At 44.4% G+C, this 21264-nt stretch overlaps 1 protein-coding gene across 1 annotated transcript in view; it reads right to left on the reverse strand.

Annotated features, from left to right (window-relative positions):
• LOC119162046 (zinc finger protein castor homolog 1-like) overlaps positions 1-21264 on the reverse strand; it is a 462142-nt gene that overhangs the window by 272074 nt on the left and 168804 nt on the right. The window contains exon 3 of the mRNA XM_075889173.1: positions 17815-17870. The gene's annotated coding sequence lies outside the window, so the exon portion shown is untranslated. The remainder of the gene's footprint in view (positions 1-17814; positions 17871-21264) is intronic.

Consider the following 21264-nt stretch of genomic DNA (forward strand, 5'->3'; position numbering starts at 1 on the left):
CTCTCAATCTGTGTGCAAGCGTGTCACGCACGTGAGGGGAGAGGAAGTGGAAGGGGGAGGGCGACAATTACGACAGGTGCCGTGAGAGCAGAAATGTCACGGACAAACTGAGAAAGAGAAAAAAAAACTTCGCAAAGGAACCAGCGAAGAGAGAAATAAATGAACGGCATAATCCAAATGATGTAGCTTGAATAGATGACCGCTCATCGTCCTCTTTGACATGCCAGCCCAAAACAATCTGTCACAACAATGGGCTTTGCATCGATGCGACTTCTCGGAAACGTGCGTCGCTATCATTGCTTTTTTATGCTCTTGTATGTGTGTTCATTTTCATTTTTAACATTTTTTTTCGGTGGTTGCCCATTGTTCAAAGCAAATTGGTTTCCGTGACGCGAATGTGTGCGTTCAGCTGTCTGTTATATAGTTTCCGTCCTAATGGCAACGCGTCTGTCAACTTCATCATCGCGCTGAAAACAGGCAGGACGGGCGCTGGCTTTCATTTGTCTGTTCGAATATATTAACGGTGGCTCACGGAGCGCTGACATTTCTCGGTGTCACTCGTCCGCCATATTGTCTCCCAGCTATTGTGACGCAGCCGCTCACGCCGCCACTATAAAGCTTGACGACACTATATATATATATTGTTGATTGCACCGGTCTTTTGTTAGTTTTACAGGCCATCCTTTATTAAAGCGATAGCCTTATATTCCTAATAAAACGCGATAGTAACCCTTGGTGTCGTCGGCGTGAACCCGAGGAATGCATATATCATAACTTAATGACCTCGCCATACGACGTCAACATGGCGTTACATGCCACCAACGTTTCTTTTATGACGTCACAATGACCACGTGTGACGTCATCACATGGTACAATTGCTTCGTCAAGTGTGGGCTGATTCCAGAGGCAGTGCCCGTTGAGTGCCCGTATGAAATTTTGCGGTCTAGCATTGAACGTTCTCGAATTTGATAGCACGCGCTGAACAGAACTCTCTTATGAACTTTATGCACATCTGTGTGATCAATTGCGTTGTCGTAGGTCATGTAGTTTATAAAACGCCAGAGGGCGCGATAACTGTGGTAGAAATCCGAAGCTCGAAACTTCGTGGGTTTGTTCGGCCATTCAGTCCGTTCACCCATACATTGCATTGACGTCAGACGTATGAAGTCAGTCAAATGCGTCATCTACTGTGCCCGCAGTCGCGTACCACTGCGTATTGTGCTACAGTTCCCGACCGATTTTCCGTAATGCGAAATATTAGGCAAGCACGATAACATCTGGTTGTAGAACTGGTACGAAAGTACACCGCACTTGCTCATTTACTGCACGAGACAGTTCCTCACCACTGTCTCACGCATGCCTCGCAACGAGCAAAGTCGACGAAGTTGCAGAGCGAAACAATAAGCCAACTAATGCGGCATTGCGGCCAACGAAAACATGCTTCAACAACTTCGGTGATAAAGTGGTTCGAGAATTACAACTCTATTAATAAAATGAAAAGGATAAGCGTACCTTAAGCTTCGTCTTTAAGAGTTGAACACGATAGCGACATCCTGTCTCTATAGTGCGTACTTCAAACACTTACCGCATGAAATCTTTTCGAAATTGTCATGTACCCACTACGTGGCCTTAAGGGAATACGCGAAGTAACGTGTGTGCCTTTTGCAGTGGGTGACCGGTTTTAAACCATAAAGTCATTATGATAATCGTATGTTCTGACGCCTGACGGTAATGAGCGCTTGTACCATGCATTATTGCTGCGATATTTTATGTTGTATTGTCAAGCATGTATGAACGCGCGTGCTTGTAAAGCATGCAAGTTACTTTCACGGCATTTCCAAGCGGAGGAAGTTATTTGCCCTAGAATCCACAACTAGACGCGTGCACATGTATGTGTGGTACAATATCCGCTTGCCACGCACACAATCCGGGTTTGAACCCCACGCCGACTCCGAATTTTCTATTATTTACATTATTTGCATCTCTCTCGATTTTTTTTGGTCACGCACAATATGATGAGTTTTCGCTCACAACCAACGACGCCGACGCCGAAATTTTTGCGAAACGAGCTCTTCAACGCTATCGCGTTCAAAGATTCTTCGCGGTGACTCTCACCACATAATGCATCCGTTTTCTGTCCCAAACGAACGGATACTTCAAGGATGACACGTAGAAATGAGAGGCTATCCTGTTCATATGTATGCAGCTGCTTTTAAGTGTGAATACACTTTATAAGCGACCCCAAACCATTCACCGCCGTCGGCGGCGTCCGCAGTCTTCTCTCCATCTTTGAAAGAAAGAGGACTTGGCGGGCCGCAGTGCGACGCTCTACCGAATAAGCCACGGACGCGACGCTGATATCGGTGTCAGTAAACGCGCCTTATACCCCCTCCCCCTTCGCTCGCTCCTCCGCTCTCCTCTCTCGCTGCAGCTGCGCGCGCACCCCTCTCTCTCGCGCACCCGCCTTCTCTCTCAGTCTCCCGTCGAGAGCGGGTCGTGAGGGGGAGTAAAGTTAAAATCCGTTGGCATTCGCCAGTGAGTTAACGTAAACTCCCCCGTGTGATCAAATTGCGATTCCCAGGAACCATTACACCATAAAGGCACCATAGTGTGATTAATAAATATAACAGTGCGAATTAATAAATACCCCTCATAGCATCACCCCGTGCATTCGCACTTAACCATGTTCACCCTCGGGGAAAAGCTTGGGAGTTTTTTGATAGGTCACTTCGCTAAATGTCTCTTTCCAACAATGAACAAAAAATTTAGCAGTTCACCGATGTACAGCCGTCAGCACGATTAACACGAACGCTCCGCCGCGTGTCCTGCAGCAGTTAGATTTGCGTCGACACCTCGGGGTTCTGTTGCCAAGATGCTAACCATACATGCCGGCATAGCATCCAAGCCTACCGAGCTATTATCTCGGCAAAAATGCCAAACACTTCGCGGCTGGCATCAAACTAGCCCCGGCCACGCATCGAAGTGTTCGTGTTAAAGGTGCCAACGCTGCACAGCCTCGATAGTAGGAACGCAGGAACTCGGAGAAAGAAAAAAAAAAGAAACAAATCAGAAAAGTTCGAGTAAAAGGCGCACGATAAAAGGTGATAAACGTGACAGCCTCGCTCATGAATCAAGTTTTCTTACCCCAGAGTTCGTGCGACATTCCGAATCACCGTTCGCCCTCGCATCTAGATTTTCTCAGTGTGAAAAGTGCACGATCTGCTTCCGCAAACAGGCATGCAGTATACGCCGGCCCCGTTGATTTTCCATCAGTGCTGGCACAGGTTATCAGGCATCGGAAAGTTTTGCGGGCTTCCTTGATGACCTGATAGGCGTCTGATAAGAAGAAAAAAAAAACGCCAAGTCCACGAACTGGCTGCGGCGGCGGCTGTTGTTAATGAGACATTATTGATCACTCTTAAGGTCATAAAGTGTATAATCGCGGTCGCCGATGGCGTCACGATTTTCCACTCATCTTTCTTGCCTTCCAAATAAGGCCGGGTTCTTCTCGCAATGTTCTTTTAGCTAACATTTACACCTGTCCAGTATAACGACTTTCATGGCGCCAACAGCTCGCACTATCTAAGCCACGGGGCGAAACGTGACTGATACAAGAATGGATAAGATGCGGTGAACACGCTCTGCTATGTACTGTAGGCCCCCTGAGTTCATCAGTTGCAGCAGGATGTCCATGCTTTTTATATGCTGCATGAGTCAGCTCGCATTACCGGTGTGTTAAAGAACGGCAATGAAAGTTCCATCTTAACTTCAAGTTCCAATTAACTATCTGGAACATTTTACTATGGCAGAGGAGGAAATCAGGAGAATGACTTGGCTGTTTTTGATTTTCGAGCTGGCACCTGGGTATTTGTTTGTCAGTGAGACTCTTTTTTAATTTTCGCTGTATGATTAGTTCCCTCCAGATTTTGTTAAATTGTCTCCTATAGCCTCATCTCGCGCTGAATATGACCGTTAAGCTATTGCGTTAGGCTTTTGCAAGCGTCACTTAGTAATGCAGTTTAACTTTGCGATTCTCTTTTGGTGTCGGTCTTCAGCTGTTGGTTGGTTGTTATGGCACGGAATTTATTCAATTTTCACAAGAAGCAGTAATGTGTCAATTCTGCTACGGCGTATCACCTCGGGAGCTCACATGTAGTTCTGTATATATTCTGAAGCTTATCTTTCCACTTTTCTTGCGCTTAGGTATAACAAAACGACCGTCTATCAGCACATATTCAAAAATGTACCCCGGACAAAGTTGTCCTCATTCTCCGAGGAACTCCCTCACATTGTGGCGTATGACCATGCAATATCGTATAGCTAAGGTCATCGCTCTCGATATCTTGCCTTCGAAATATGTGGCATGCATAGTATAAACATTTACTGAATTGAAATGGGAACGCACGCATCTTTAGAGTTGACTATCTCACATATTCAATTAAACTATTCAAGTAAGAAAACATGAGCGTGATCAAGAATATAGCAAACATTATTATTAAATCAAATCACGATTCCGCAAAAAGTGCCACGGCGTTTCCAGACACCGGAAGGATGAACTACTTACTTCATATAGCAATAACGTCAACACACATAAAAATAACTTATGACTCACTCCCAAACTTTGACTTCACGTTTTCGCAGCGCCATAATCTTTAGGCGTCTAGACGTTGGCACTTTCCCTCACACCAGGCGTACGGTGGGAAATAGACGTACCCACGACCGCTATGCCGGGTTGAAAAAAAAAAGGTGAACTTGAATGATTGAAATGCGATGTCAGTACGTATATAATACATTTGCGCTTCTCCTCTACATTGAAAAAGTGGTATAGGAGAGCAAGACAGATAGTACGGAAAGAGAGCAAGGATGACGGCGAGAGAAAGCTGGTGAGAGCTGTACTTCTGCACCCTGCACACGTGCAGTTACACATACATCTTCACGTTCTGCACCGAAGTAGCAGAGGCCTTCTTCGACGTGTTACTTTTCAGCCGTTCGAGTCACAGGTGCACTTAAACTATAAGGTAACAAACTGAGGTCGTTGACTATTCGCCGTCGTGTGGCCTGGACGTGAGAGTCCAATAGGGACGCCACTGCACGCTGTCATTGCTTCCTGCACACTGTCATTGCTTCCTTCTGACAATACCGCGGTCTGTGAACGCGGTGGTAAGCGTCGCGACGTGAGTTCAGCTTTACGATGCTAAATTGATGCAGTGTCCCTGAAAGCCGATTCAACTACTGTCTGTCGCACCTGTGTGACTGAAGCCAGGGGATTCTTGTTGGAATTAGCGTTGGTCTGCGTCAAGAACATGACACTTCCTCCGGCTGACAGTTTCGCCTCCTTGCGAAAAATGTCGATTTTGTCGTTCGTTTTATGCTGTTTTCACCTGAGTTGCTTCTTGAGACAATTTTGCGAATTCCCGTCGCCTGGTACACCCCGGTTTCAGCACTTCAGACATGATGTACGGTGCGCCAGGATATGTCACGACCCCCCGCGCGTTCACGAGACATATTCTTATGCCACATCAGGTCACATCAGCCTTATAGTGCTGGTGCTGAAGAGGCCTAATTTAAGTACTTGCAATGTTATAGCAAAGTCGTCCGACGAAATCAAAACGTCGTTTAATTCTTGCCTTTCTTTAGATCATTTTCTCAAATTTACATTCTCTAGACCAACAACGACCACGACGATTGCGAGAGTACCGTGCCAGTACATGATTTGTACAGTGCTCAACTCGGCTGTCTGTAACGACGAAGCGTCGTGCGCGAAACAGCCCGGGCGACATCTGCAGTCGCGAATACGCCACATCTGAGCATGCACGGCGCCAATGATGTGCCTGCCTCGCAATACTGATCCCTGTTTATCGCCGAGGATGCAACAACCGCTTTGGCCGTCGAAAGTGCTCTGAACGATTTCACAAAAAAAAAACAAGAAAGAAAGAAGAAGTAAAACCGTTGTCACTGTGATATCACGGAGCGAGTTTTATTTCGATTTTGTAACGTTGATAGCGCTTCGACTGCCAAAGCAGCGATCGCGGACCCGGAGATAAAGAAGGGTGGAAACTGCAGGGCAGGCACATCAATGGCGTCGCGCACGCTCAGATGTGGCGTATTGGCGACTGCAGATGTCGCTCGTGCTGTTCAGCGAGCGACGCTCCGTCGTTATAGACAGCCGAGTTGAGCACTGTGCGTATATAGGTGCATACATAGAACTTTTCGCTTTGTTTGCCTTTTTATTTTGTTTAATCGTAAGCACAATACAAAATTTATTAATTTTGAATAGCCAGCTCTGGTGTATACCATGTAGCATTCCATGTATTCACGTCTAGGTTCAAATAAAATTAAAGGTGAAAATAACAATGGACTGGTGCATTTACGCACGGTTAATCGAAAGCAGACTGTAGCCCGCAGGATTCTGAAGGTACGTTCGTAGTCCCCGATTTCAATTTTAAACGCGTGAAAATGTCTTTCAGCCCCGCCGCGGTGGTCTAGTGGCTAAGGTACTCGGCTGCTGACCCGCACGTCGCGGGCTCGAATCCCGGCTGCGGCGGCTGCATTTCCGATGGAGGCGGAAATGTTGTTGGCCCGTGTGCTCAGATTTGGGTGCACGTTAAAGAACCCCAGGTGGTCCAAATTTCCGGAGCCCTCCACTACGGCGTCTCTCATAATCATATAATGGTTTTGGGACGTTAAACCACACATATCAATCAAAAATGTCTTTCACGAGATATCACATGGCCTTCTTTCTCGCAAAAATATTTGTTAACTCTGAAAAGAATATCTAGATAACACGGTGCTAACTTTAGCTACCAAATACAAACGAATATTTAATAATCGGTGTTTTTTTTTTGTTCAGAAGACTGCCTTTTGGCATAACAAAGATACATAATAGCAACAGAGGATTGTGACAGGTCTAAGCATGCGAATACTACAGATTATACATGGCAGTGTCATTATTCAGTCAACTATCATTCTTATTTGAACGAGTGATGGTTTGACAAATATTTCAGAATAACGAACTTTAAGAAAATTCTGGGAGGTTTTATCATGCTTTCTATGTCTAAATCTTTCCGAGAAACGAATTTCAGAATAGGGATTATTTCAGTTGAACGACCTTGATCTGTGGGCCTGTGGTATTCTTTCTTTTTTCGATCAATTCAATTAAGCTTTGTGCTGTGCAGTATAATATGCATGCTACTCCCAGATCACCCATATATCAACGCCGTTTCAACAATGCTCACAGTGCCACCGAGGCAAAGCGGCTGTGATGAAGACGAAAACGAGCCCCATGCGCTTCAGAAGCTGCGCAGAGAAATCATATTTGGAAATTGTTTCTAGTGTTTGTCAGAAATCGAAAGAAGAAGAGTGCAACGAAGAAGTTGTAATGGCTGAAGCAGGTTCAAATATTGGATCTCTAGCCGAGGCTGTAATAATGAGACTAACAGTTCTCATTATTATTGTGTCTAGCGAAGAAAAGAAGCCCTTAAATTTACACCTTTTAGCCGAAGCTGTAGCCCACCGCGGTGGTCTAGTAGCTAAGGTACTCGGCTGCTGACCCGCAGGTCGCGGGATCGAATACCAGCTGTGGCGGCAGCATTTCCGATGGAGGCGGAAATGTTGTAGGCCCGTGTGCTCAGATTTGGGTGCACGTTAAAGAACCCCAGGTGGTCGAAATTTCCGGAGCCCTCCACTACGGCGTCTCTCAGAATCATATGGTGGTTTTCGGACGTTAAACCCCACATATCAATCAATCTTCATCGTCATCAGCGTTACAGCGCTTCCGCCTGGAGAGAATGAAGGGAGTGGAGCGCGCGCAGGTTAGTTTATACCATTGCGCTACCGAGGCGCCCAAAGCAACCATAGTAGAGCATCAGATCAACCTCGAGAGATACCGGCACGCGGGAACGGAGCCAAGTACAGCTTTGGCGCATGCGTAGCACAGAGAGGTGGTATACTAGCGTGGACGGCGGAGTGAGGGAGGGAGGTAGGGTCGACCATAAGCTGCTTCGCATCTAAAAGTTGTGAGACCTCGCGTCACGTCACTTGCAAACTGCGCCTGAGGCGCCGTATTCAGAAACGTAGGTTCTCTGCACAGCTTTGCCTCTTCTTGCGATTCAAGGACGCCAGACAAATTGAAAATTACGGCGTCATTTAAAAATAAATTGCATTGCACACGTTTTACATTATTTCTTCTGTTACCGTCGCACTGTTCTGTATTATAGTGATTTTACAGTTTAGTGAACTTGCAATTAACTGAACTATTTCTTTGGTCCCTTGAAGTTCATTCAAGTTAGAGTTCGCTGTATAACGCTAATATTAACGTGGCATATTACATTCAAAGTCGCAAAAGCACCGTCGTTATAGCTAAGACAGAGAATGCTAGTACGCAGTCGACTAAAAAAATCTCTTCATCTGACGGAGAAATAAACGAATTAATACGTCAAATAAGTCACAGAAAGACGACGTGGAACTTTATCTCCGGTGTGCAATATACGAGTTCTCTCAATACAGAGTACAAGAGACAAGGTTTGTTGAAGGTGGCAAAATACCAATCCATTTGCACATTTCGACAGCTTGCCAGTAAAAAAAAAAATGTGTATATTTTGCGTTTAAAGTACCCCGCGTTTCTCTCTGCAGATCAATTATTCTTTTATTTTTCGAATCCCAGTCTGTTTACTTCATTTCCGAGAATAACATTATATTAACCTTTGAAGGGCCACGTTAACATAGGATCGCCGACCTTTACAAAATGCCTCCTTTGTTAGTGCGACCCTCAATTTTCGAAAACAAGGATGTTGTCTTTGCTTCTTCCTCGAATATTTTTGCCGTGGCACATCACATGCAGAATATTTTTTTTTTTCGATAACGACAGATCATATGCGGCATTATTGAAAGAAATCATTACCTTCTGGTGCCCTTTTCACTGTTATGTGAAGAATAAATATTTCGGCAGCTTTTTGAAAATGCCGACAATTTTCTCGGCCCATTTTTTTCAAAGAAAGCAGCAGGAATAATCGCGATCGTAAAGTTCAGGAATACTCAGCGGAAACATACATCATAACGAGAAAGCACGTTTGTTCCAAGCGCTTATCAGGAAAGTACTTCTGACTTCATTTCGCTGTATTATGAGCTCTGCAGCTATGTAAAGGTCAGGAGCACATAGCGAACGACATGATCTCACGTCTGTTTTGTATTTGTAAATTTTGTAAATTCAGAGTTTCTAGTAGAATTAACAGGTGGGCATTACTGAAACACGTTGGTGTGTTCATGTTAGATGGTGTCACAAACATCCGCATCATGATGGACAATGATTACGCGAAAACTTACATTGTTCTGGTGACCATGCGTACGAAAATTCTTCTTCAAGATTTTAATCCCCACGGAAAATGTTGCACATGAAAAATTGCGTAACGAACCAAGCTAATAGTGGACGAATTCGCAAACAAGGAGAACCATGCAGTGGATGCCATTTTTTTTTCATTATTACCATAAATTTGTGCATATGCCTAAATAACTGTGTGCAGCATACAAAAATGTTTATTTTTATTATTACAAAGTAATAGCAATGTACGTACTCTTAGCAAAGCGTATTGAAAGGATATACTGCACTCAAACGGCGGGTTATCTTAAATTTCAAAATTAATTTTACTGAAAGAATTCTAATGCCGTCAATTTCCATATCGCATGTTTATCAACACAGAAAAAACTAAAGGACAACTAGAGTATAAAGTAGGGCATGTTGGTAAGACATACTTAATCGACGTAGTGCGTTTTAAAACATAAAACAAAGAAAGGGACAAAAGGGAGCGCTTTAGCGCTCCCTTCTGTCCCTTCCCCTGTTTTATGTTTTAAAACGCGCTACGTCGATTAAGTAAAGGTCAACGTGTATTTTTTTTATTTTGGTGACATTGGTGAAATGAAATTTCATGAAACTTGTCATGTCAAGTCTACCGCCCTTTGAGAGGACAATATACTTCGTTTTTATCGATTACGAACTACCTGTAACCAAACAGACGCCGGCAAATTTAATGACGTCATGGCGCTTGGTGCAGGAATTTCAAGGTGGCGTCGCTACAGGCATTTTATTTTCGCACGTTTTCTCGCTTTTAAATCGACTTCCTAAGGTGATAATGGTTGTTCGCCTTAATGCGAAATCGGTATGCACCAATAGGCGAAATATCGTATTTCTCTACAGGGTTTCTTCGTGCGTTTCACCAACGGCAGTGGTAGAGCTCTTTTTCTCGACAGCTCTCGGTTGCCAAACTAGTGTAGGGTAGTCAACCACACGCTCTTAGGCTTAACCTTTCGGATTCGGCCTTTTATGGTGATAGCAATGATATGGACAGTCTCGGCTGGTTTTTGCCGGTGCCACCGCCGTCATTCACGTATTTGTATATGTATGTATATAAATACGGGGAAGGATACGCTAGCCTGCTGTTTTTGTGGAGCGAACACCGCCTTTCTGGCCGAGGTCGTCTGCGCGCGCGCTTATTTCATAAGCGAACAAGGCGGGTGGGGGGGGGGGGGCAACAATCGGCGCGCGCCTTTTGGCCCCACAGCAGGCGGGAGCTTCTACGGGCTGGGCTCTCAACACGAAAAAATGGTGCCAAATACCTGGAGCGGCCGTGTTATCTTACAACAGCGTTTTGTAGAGTTACGTGAGATTGGATGCTAGCCTTGCTTAGTAAAACATTTTAATATGTTGCAATCACATTCATTGCTTCTTCATTTTGGCAAAACTGGGGCTTTTTGCTACAGTCCTTCCTTCTGTGTGGCCGGCTTAGTATTTACTACAGTGAAAGAGAAGGTAATCTAAGCTTTAATCGAGTTAGTTGAAGGAACAAATCAGACTGTTTACATTCTCTAACCTGTGGGTATAGGTAGTGCCAAGTCTTATTCGGAGCAGTAAAGGGGCTCTGCAACAGTTTTATAGCATCACAAAATGATAATGATGATGATGATGATGATGATGATGATGGTGGTGACGAAGATGACGATGATGGTGGTGGTGGCTTCTATAAATTCGTTTATTGTCTCGCAAATCAACCACCAAAAATTAGAGTGCATGAAGTATGAGTAATGTCAAAAGAATTGCCCCACGCTGCAATCACTTTCTCTCTTCTCTCATACCAACGAGCATGCTCGAAACTAAGCAGAGGATGAAGGTATGGCGGAAAGAAGTGACACCACGGGGGCGTCATAACCTTGGCCACTTTTTTTGTTGTTTTTTTTTACGAACGCAAGCTTGCATCAAGTGTGATCACTGGCGCAATCACGTGGCGGCCTCTTGCGGTGACTGCGGTAACTATGCTGCCACGATGCTCAAATCAGACAATGGAGGTGAAACTTGGGTATATGGCGCGGTAAATGGCATCCTTTGTAGAAAAAAAAAAGAGAGAACGATTTGTATCTGGCTTTTGGAACTGATTGTAAGTTCCAGGTCACGTGCTGCGCTCTAATGTTTGTTTGCGTGTTCTCAGAAGCGTCGACTACCGATCGACAATGTTTCTTGACCATGCTGAAAAGGTGTTTCCGGGCCCTTTGAATGTGTATACGGCTAGCATGACGTTTATCAGTGCGTTCAAGCTGTAGAATTCAATAGTAGTGCTTAAGAAGGCAGCGGCATCACAGTTGAGATCATCCCAAAGTCATAAAATACACTGTCAGCAAAGTTAACTGAGACATGAACACATTTCATAGTATACATTATAAGGCTAGGCCCAACTCTAGAGTAACGGTTACTTGTCTTGCGATTTGCGCCAAACAAGCATTCATTTAATTACCGTGCGCTTAAATTTGTTGATTATGGGGCATGCAGTCAGTTTTTTTTCTCCACTGCTGACAAAAACGAACACTTCAAAATTTATTCGCAGACACCCTGTACGACATGACATGGGGCTATCAAAACAACACGAGTGTCTCGCCGATAAACGAACACAACGCACAAGTGAATCCAGAAGACCAATGGCAGGCGTTGCTGACGTAGGTAAAGCCTGAGAACGAGCTCCGGCTCGTGGAAAGGGCGTCGGTGGCTAGCCATGGCTACCTAGAATGAGCAAGTCACCCACCTCTGGGCGAAGAGAACGCGCACCCGGTCGTTAATAAAGCTTATTTCTCTCTCCCTGTCGAACATATTGCATCAAATACCTCAACGTTGTGGTGTCATGCACAGGTTTATAATAATTATCCGACTCTTCCAAAAACGCAACCGAAAATGTTGAGCCTCGCTGTGCTGCACATGACAGCTTCAGACAATCGTTCGAACCAATAAAAAGCATATGACAGATATCTGACGCGCAGACTCTCCTTTTCACGCGAAATATCAAATGGCAAGCTGCATCGACGTAACCTTTGGCGCAAGAATTCGCTTGCATGAGCGAAGAAAAATGAGCAGATTTGGTAGTTTTCTCTCAGTCGTGACTGGAACAACGATACATAATCAAAGCTAACACGTACGAGCCGAATCAAAGGCTTGCGTGAGCACATCCGGCCATTCGATGACGATGACGAAGACAACAATTGAAGTAACAATTAGATCTTTAAAAACGGCTTTGTTGCTCCAAAGGCAAAGGGCAACGATGGCTTTCTTCTTATTCTGCTAAGCCGTACTGCCTACTTCCTTCTTTCAATCGCATCACGTCACAGTATTACCCTAAGGAGCCTATTGGACGCGTTATGTATGAGGTTGGTTAATAGTATGCACACAAGATGTTACCATAGGTTTAAGAAGACAAAAAAAGTAGCAAGATTTTATGCAGATTTTGATGGGTAGGTTGTGACAGCGACTTCATAAATAAGGGAATGCCGCAAAGGGCATGTACGCTCAGGATCCAGGACTTTACAGTCCGGCACGAAAACATGCGCTACTTCAATCATGGAGCACGAATTGTGGGCAGTCGTATCAGCAGTTGGCTTTTGTTCGATTATAAAGAAAATATATATTTGTAAGAAGGCGGGCTGCTTTGGGCGCACCTTATAATAATAGTGATTCGGGTTTGACTTCCCAAAGCCACTATGCGATAACCAGGAACTCCGAAGAGGTTGGCTTACGAAATTTAGACCAGCTGGGGCTTTTTAAGCCTAAATCTAAGAGCACGGGTTTTTATAACGATTCTCGTGTCCATGGAACATGCGGCCTTCGGAGCCGGGATTCAATTCCGCTACCTTCGGGCCAGCCACAGTAGAGCCCTGTAACGACTGACCACAGCGCGCCGGGTGCACCTTCGCTTACACATGCGATATACACGCCTATGCATTTCAGGTTAGACCGAGAGAGCGAAAGAGAGAGAGGAAGCTAAAAGAAAGACGGAAAGATTTACAAAGGAAGTACCCGGTTGGCTACCCTGTAATCGGTAAGAGGAGAGGAGGGTGAAATAATGAAAGAGGATAAGGGAGTCGTTAACAATAGCAGAGTTATTGCAATAGCATTGTTTAAAGGCAACACACCAGCATAATAAGTGAGGATATTGGTGGCAGGCTGAAAGTACGAAAGGTGGAAATTTTGTTGTCTTAAATATCTATATATGACTAGGTCAACAGGCACAACGCACGTTCAAGATAAAGGAGGGAGAGTGTGTGTTGATCGCGTCTATAGGCCCACACGACAGATGTGTGAAGGACGCCTGGACGTTGAGTTGGAAAAATTTCATTGATCGTTCGACCGAAAATTACGAACGTCAGCACGCGTTGATAGTAGCTGGTATCGTATATGTCAAAGCAGGAACACAAGTGTTCTCGAAGTCTGAAACACTTGTATGCAGAGAAGCTTAGATGAGCAATAAAAACAAGACAGGCTACATATACAGCGGCCGTGATGCAAGCATAAAAAAAGCACATTGAAGCACGAACGTGAAATGTATACAGCTGTAGACCAGGGAAATTGCTTTACTGTTGTGCCCACGTTTAAAGTGAGCATGATAATCTTGACCCCAACAATCACCTGTCGGCGAGGCCAAAGTATACACACTGTACGACTATTTACGTCACAACATGATAGCGAACGAGAACGAACACTGCTGGAAGGCACGCGGTATAAGAACGCGCCGAATGCGGCTGTGATCGTTCGCACCGGAGCTTCATAACAACACTAGAGGGAAATCTGGCGCTAGTGTTTATGGGAGCGGTAACTTATGACGATTCAGCCGGCATGGGAACCGCGGGGAGCACATCGATTGGCCGAAGCTTCGTTTTTTTTTTTTTTTTGGCTACGTATCGCTTTTTAAAATACAAAAGTGGTCATCATTAGAAAGTAAAATCACCGGTACCGTCTCACCACCACGATCACTATATGCGGGTGAACTCAAATCAGTAAACAAAGTTCGCAACGAGCCATCCTTTTGTCAAGAACAAAAGCTAAAGGACAACAATAACTGAACCCCAAATGTGTTGCGTTCGGAACCCAGCAAGACTAACACCCCCCCCCCCCCTTCGTTAGTATATACGATACGTAATTCACACTCAGGCTGAACGACTGGAGAGCCACAGTTCATCTTAACGAATATTACACGAAACGCTAACGTTCATTACTTCCTCCTAACTCAGAGCAACCGGTTAGGGATAGCTGTCTTCTAAAGGCAATGAAAAAAAAATTTTTTTGTTACACTTATGATGCTATTAGAACAAACACAAACTTTTGGGACGTTAAACCCCACATATCAATCAATCAATCAACAAACACATAAACGATACAATGTCAAGACCCCGCGTCCATTCAATATGTCAACTGCACTCTCATTGACCGAAATACAGAGCACCTTAGGAAAAGAGGGAACACTGAAGCTTCGACGCTCGTTTCCGAGCATACCAATAGAAGCTTCCACGTATTAGGCGCTCAATGTGCCGGGTATAAAACGTTGGATGCCCGAAGGCAAAGTTTCGTGCTAAAAACATGGCTTTAGACGAGGCGTTCCGTATACGGTGAGCGGCATTTCGAAGACGCAAGTCCAACTTACGTCAACAAATTCCTGCGCCGTGCTTTTCTTGCTTTTGATGTCGACAGACGCATTCGATCTGAATAAGACGGCCTACACATCAGACCGGCCTTGTTCACTCCGGGATGTGCGGCGCTAATCAATGGACAAGTGTCGCGGGATGTCGACTGCCATGCACAGGTGTTTATGAATGATGCTTCTACAGAATGATTCGCGAACGCGGGTGAACGCCATTTAAGGTATACACTCGCGGCTCGCGGAATACGCGAATGGTTTTACGAGCGATCTGAAAATGGCAAAGGAAAGAATGATATAAGGGGGCTTGTAAAGCTGATAATATTAGTTTCGATATACTTATACGAACTTTCATTATCTAATAGCTCGTATTGCTGTGATACATAGATCGCTGAAGCAAGTCTTCCTAAGCAAGTTAGCAGTAATAGTTAATGGGGTTTTAACCACGGTGCGACTATGAGGCATACCATAGTGTATAGGGATTCGGAAATTCCTGCCATCACGTATTCTTTTCAACTTGCGACGGACATCGCACAATAGACGGGCCACCAGCATTTCTTCTCAATCGAAATTGAAACGAAACCGGCGACTTCCTGGCCAGCAGCCAAGCACAGTAACCACTGCACCACCGCGGCGGACCTAACGTTAACTGCACAGAAGCAATGGTTTGATGTTTTTCGCAGGTTTACGACTGCAGGAGTGTTCATCGGGCCCTGCTATTCACGGAGGCAAAGCTGCCCGCCATGTGGTCAGTGGTTATACGTCACAAAGGTCGCAGGTTCTGTCTCGGACTAGGCGGTCGCATTTCGAGTGGAGGCGATATGCTACAAAGGACATTTTACCGTGTGGTGTCAAAGTACGTTGAAGAACCCCAGGTGACCAAATTTCGGGCACCTTCCAGTATATACAGCGTTCCTAGTAATCATATCATTGCGCTCAAGCGCATAACTGCAGGTGTTATTATTATGGTGGCAAAGCCTCATTTTATTTTCTGAAGAAGATTGGGCAAGTCGTGGAATTTATTTTCGTCCTGATCTGATCGATAGTAATTTTAGCTGTAAATGAATATTTTTGGTTTCACCTATATTACATTCGAAGAAAAATTTTAGAAAATGTTGTTATGCGATAAAATAATTTAATTAACAGTAGAGAGCTTTAGTGGCTTTGCATACGCCGCAAATAAATGTTTCATAGCCTGTGCATTTTCTTTCTGTGAACCCTGCTAAATGTGTATCTTGAATGTGAATAAGCAAAATCAAAGACTCTCTATTTGTCACGGGTGCTTGTAGTCTTCACCAGCATAGTTTGTAGGGGTGTACATGTTCCGTATCCTCAGATTTATTATTATTATTATTATTATTATTATTATTATTATTATTATTATTATTATTATTATTATTATTATTATTATTATTATTATTATTATTATTATTACGTGTTGGTTAAGAGATGTTAGTGCTTTCGACTGACCCCGGTTACTCATTTTCACAGATAATAGGATGTAAGAAAATTACAGCAACTGAAAAAAAAAATACACTGAAGCTAACCTACAGGGAGATTTGAGACACTGAAATCATTAACGCGTCGAAGCGAGAAACAACATAAAATATCGCGTTTTAGGTTCACACGATTGTCTTAAAAGGTTGCTTCCGTCAATTATTAATGACAATTGCTGCGTTTTTGTGCTCCAGATTTCGGGAATCAAATCCACACCCTTCAGTTTAGCGGCTTGTCATCCGTCAGTTATTACTACGCACTTCGCTATAAGCACTCTTACGGAATTAAAAAAAAAAATCTGGTTCCGAACTTCAGAAAAGCTGCATCACGGTGTAAGTGAACACCGCATACCGAGGAAACGGGAATAAAGGTGTCTCAGAACTCCTGAACGAAGGCCCAACTTTCCTTCGGTAGCTGCGGCATAAATTTTGCACTGGTGTTATACAGCGGTGGTTCAATATTATACACTGTTACCCAGCGTGTCAGTTATACGTTGCGTGTAGTAAATACATCAAATGAAAGCATGCCATGCTAAACGAAAAAACCGCGAATACGAAATAAAGTTCATTTCAACTGTCACATAATAATAACAGTATCTATAGTTTAGGACAAATCTTATTGACAGCTGGTAAATATATAACAGGCATGAAAATGATAGCAGTATTACTTTGTCAGGAAGACAACACAAGACTGCGAAGTTCTTTTAGATTTCCGCTAATAGCAAACAGTTTAGCGTACTTGAAGGAAGTTTACAGTCTGAATATTCCCGTTTTAAAAGATGAAATCGTGCACGAGCATTTGAGGTATAGAAGGTATTATAACCGAATGGTCTTGAAGGCCATACTTTGTTCCTATTGAAAAGAAGTTATGGCGTTCATGTCGAATATCGTAAGACGTGTTAGCATTTAAATATCGTTCTTCAAAACTTATTTGATCCTTTGCTATTGCACAGTAATTTATCACTTCTTTAGATATGCTTGCGAAATGCTCGGCACACTGTGTTTTAGAAATGTACTCTTTGTGCTTTCACGGATTAACAGACTTTCAATAGCCCTTTTGTTTACTGTACTCATAAAAAAATTCGCTATCATAATTTTAAACGTGCATTCGATTTTTAGTTTTCTTATTTCCACTCATCCGTGTCGTAGTTCCTGCTGGTTGCAACTGCTGCCGCAAAGTGATCAAGGGCATATATATGTAAAGGTCTACTTTGTTCATCGGTGCTCTTTCCCTGTTGACCAGTTGCCTTCAATGGCAAAGAAAAAAAAAACTATTCCCAGAATGAGGACTGGCTGTGAACTTGCTTTTAGGAACAATTATAGCGTAAAAGGTCTTTGACAGTAGAAGGATGTGGGGTAACGGGGTCAGTGTCACTCACCCCATTGGAGTCCTATCCAGCAGCAAAGGCCACCTTCTGTTCCTTTCGGTTGGTCTCTGCGCGCAGCACAAAAAGAGAGAGAGAAACTATAAGCAAAAATAAAGAACAAGAAAATGAACTTCGTAAACTTAAAAAAAAACGAAGAAAACTAGGCAGAGAGTGGTGATGAAGATCGTGGTATGTAACGCAGTTGGGCACACGTCATGTATTCGTGACTTGCCTCTAGCATATAGTTTGATGCCCGCGAAGTTAAGCCATACTTTAAACACCTGCTATTCGCTTGCGTAGGTGGTTAATATGAGACTTCGGCTTGACAACACTTCTAAATAACACGCCTTTCTAGCGCAAGGCGTCAAAACTAGGAATAGTGATGTCATGATGTATATGTGCGGGTACAGCGCTGTACAAAACATCCCCCTCCCCCCTTCGCTTGCCACTTTGTCATGTTTCTCAGTTTATAAGATATCTCTTGTCATGGCATCAGACCATCAAATATTGTCTAGTTTATCTCCATGTTTTTCCATACATCTGTACTGGCCCCACCTATGTTTTATCAGGTGTACTGAGCTCAGGTATAATGAGCCCGGGTACCACATAGGGCTTTCTATACTATAGTGCATGAACCAATGTGTTAAGCGCAGTGCGAACACAAGCCGTGAAATCGCAACGTTCACAAAAACGCACACTCTATCGTCTCAGCACACTTGCAAAAGCCACAGATGTATGGGGCGACTGTCTGACATTCCGATGAGCTTTCGTGGAACTCGTCCCAAACACCAGGTGGCACGCCATTGTGTCACAAACTTGGGTATAAGGCAGAGCGCTTTTGGGCAAGCCCTCCGAAGCTCACTAGCAAGAAGAAAACAACAGTGGCTCCTGCTATTCCGGAATACAAAAGTGGGTGTGGCAAATAACGCGCAAACTACCATTTCTCGTGCACATCGTATAGCGTTATATTTAGTGCGCACTGCGGCTACTGCCTTGATGACAGACAGATTTAAAGTTACTCTTATCAGATCCAGCGCTCACGTCCAGGCGACGATACGCGCTTAGTCAACTTGAAATAAAGGCTTTCTTCTTTCTCGTCTTGCAAGAGGCGGCCCTCTGTGTAGCGCCGAGCGTCACGAACGCATTAACGCGCATGTCCAATTTATTTTCTTCCAGTAATCAGCTCCGTTCTCTGGAGGTGTTAATGGCCTTGCCGAAACGGCAAGCTCATTTGAAAGAAAATGAATAATAGAAAGAACACACTCGCCATTGATCTAGAGGGATATCTAAGGACGCAAATACGTTATTGGCTCTGTTCATGTGCTGTTAGCGGTTCCTTTCCTAACGAGTCTCATAGCGAAGGTGCGGCAAAGAAATGAACGAGTTTTAAGGAGAGGAAAACGTATTCGGAGGGTCCATAGCGTTTCTTTTTCCGGGATAAATTAACGCTTTTCTTTCGTAAACCAGAGTGTTTTTTTTTGTTTTTTTTTGGAAAGGGTGGTGGGTGGGGGGTGGGAATATGGTTTAGCGGAACTTTATGTATGCTTGAGAGCGCGTTCGTGTGTGTAGAGAATGGGAGAATTTGAAAATAACCTTAACCCTCCCCCCCCTGCCTTCTACGCCAGTGGTCAGCCAGCTCGGCTCATGATATGCCACAGATCGTGATTGACCGCGATTGACTGAAAAGTTTACAAAAAGTTTTAGCATAAGACGTCTGTGAGGATATGAACCCTGTCTGTTACCGTTCAAAACGTATACAATAAATAAAGAAAGAAGCGTCTGTGGTTTAATAATTAATACCATTCTTGGTTAAGACACTCGCGTTATAGAAAGGTAGAGGGCCGGTTTCAAACACGAGCGTCGGAGTAATATTGTCTCATTCAATTATTTGTCTACAGTGACGATCGTCCTAATTGACAGATGGACGAACAGATAGACGGACGGACAGTCTTCTCGTTTAGCCAACGCAAAAAATGCTCAATCCTTCAAAATACACCTTCGTTAAATGTACACGTATCAGAAAGGTCGCGAATGACTTTTACGGGAATATGGAAGAGCGAATGATAAGATACTGTACATTTGCGAACGTTTGATGCGCGCTAGGTAAGACCTCCTCGCTTCTAACGTTCGTGCGAGGTCGTGTACAAGAATTAGCCTAAACTTGCGTGTCAAGCGCTGGCAAATGCAGCTGTATGCACATACAGGCCATGGAATCTCATTACCCGTATTTATACCGTTTGTGCTCTGAGTGGAAAAAGAAAAATACAAAAGACACCTTTCGGGAGAAAAAGAAAAGATGCACATTTCTTTAAAAAAAAAAAGGTTCCGATAGAGATCACTTTTCCACAGAACGCGCGCAATGCACAGGACGTATGAGAAACCGCGCGTCTCAACGAAAACCCGCTCTGATGACCAAGCCAACGAGCTATGAAACAGCCTCGAGTGTTCCACTTCTGATTGGGCAAGCCAGATGGCTGGTAATTTCGACTCGATCGCAACATCCCCCAATCCTACCTGACCTTTCTTTTTTGTGTTTCCTTCTCCCTTCGCCTAATCCGGCATGTTATACGGGCACACTAACCGTACTCACAATTACATATCGTCGTCGTCGTCACAGAATGAACCGACAAGAAGGAAGAATGACGATTGGAATGGGACTCTCCGTGGAATGACGGCGGTGTGGCTGGGAGGGGATGAGGGTTGGATACGAATACGCCATCAGAACGAAAACAAGAGCCACCCGAGAAGTCCTGCGTGGTGCGGCCGAGTGTTCGCGCGTGCGCACAGCGCGCGACGGCTGAGACGCAGGTATATAGTGCGGGGTTCACTCGCTCGCCGTCCCGAATGAGCCCTATACATCAGGCCAGAAAACGACGACGCGGTCGTGTAAGCGCTCTGAAGTTCGATTAGGGGCGCCGGGCGATCTCATTGCGATCGCCGGGGCCGAGCGAGAGTTCATCAGACCGGCGAGGTATTCATTGGCATCGTCGTGGAGAGAGAGCGCGCGCGAGAGAGAGAGAATAGCTGTGAGGCACAAGAAGAGAAAGAAAAGAAGGAAGGAAAGAAAGAAAGGATAGAGCGAGTCAGCACGCCAGCGCACTTCCTTATCGGTATTTAATCGCGGAAGCATATTAACCGCAAATGCGACCCGATAAATAATTGCGAGGGGTGGAGAAGGGGAGGGAAACGAGGGCTCTCGCGGGCTGAGCCAGAAGAGTGGACACTGCAACGGCTGCGGTCAGCGACGGTGTGAGAAAGAAACGGCTGACCACGCCATGGCCGTTGTTGGTCCGATTCATCGCGAGCCTTATACGTAGGCTCTTTCTTTCTTTCTTTCTTTCTTTCCTTCTTTCCTTCTTTCCTTCTTTCCTTCCTTCTTTCCTTCTTTCTTTCTTTCTTTCTTTCTTTCTTATATGGGTATACATCGTAGGTCAGAAAACGAACGACGCCCGAGATTTAAGC

This window comes from Rhipicephalus microplus, chromosome 3 (genome assembly GCF_043290135.1).
Source record: "Rhipicephalus microplus isolate Deutch F79 chromosome 3, USDA_Rmic, whole genome shotgun sequence".
In the NCBI taxonomy this organism is placed as follows: domain Eukaryota; kingdom Metazoa; phylum Arthropoda; class Arachnida; order Ixodida; family Ixodidae; genus Rhipicephalus; species Rhipicephalus microplus.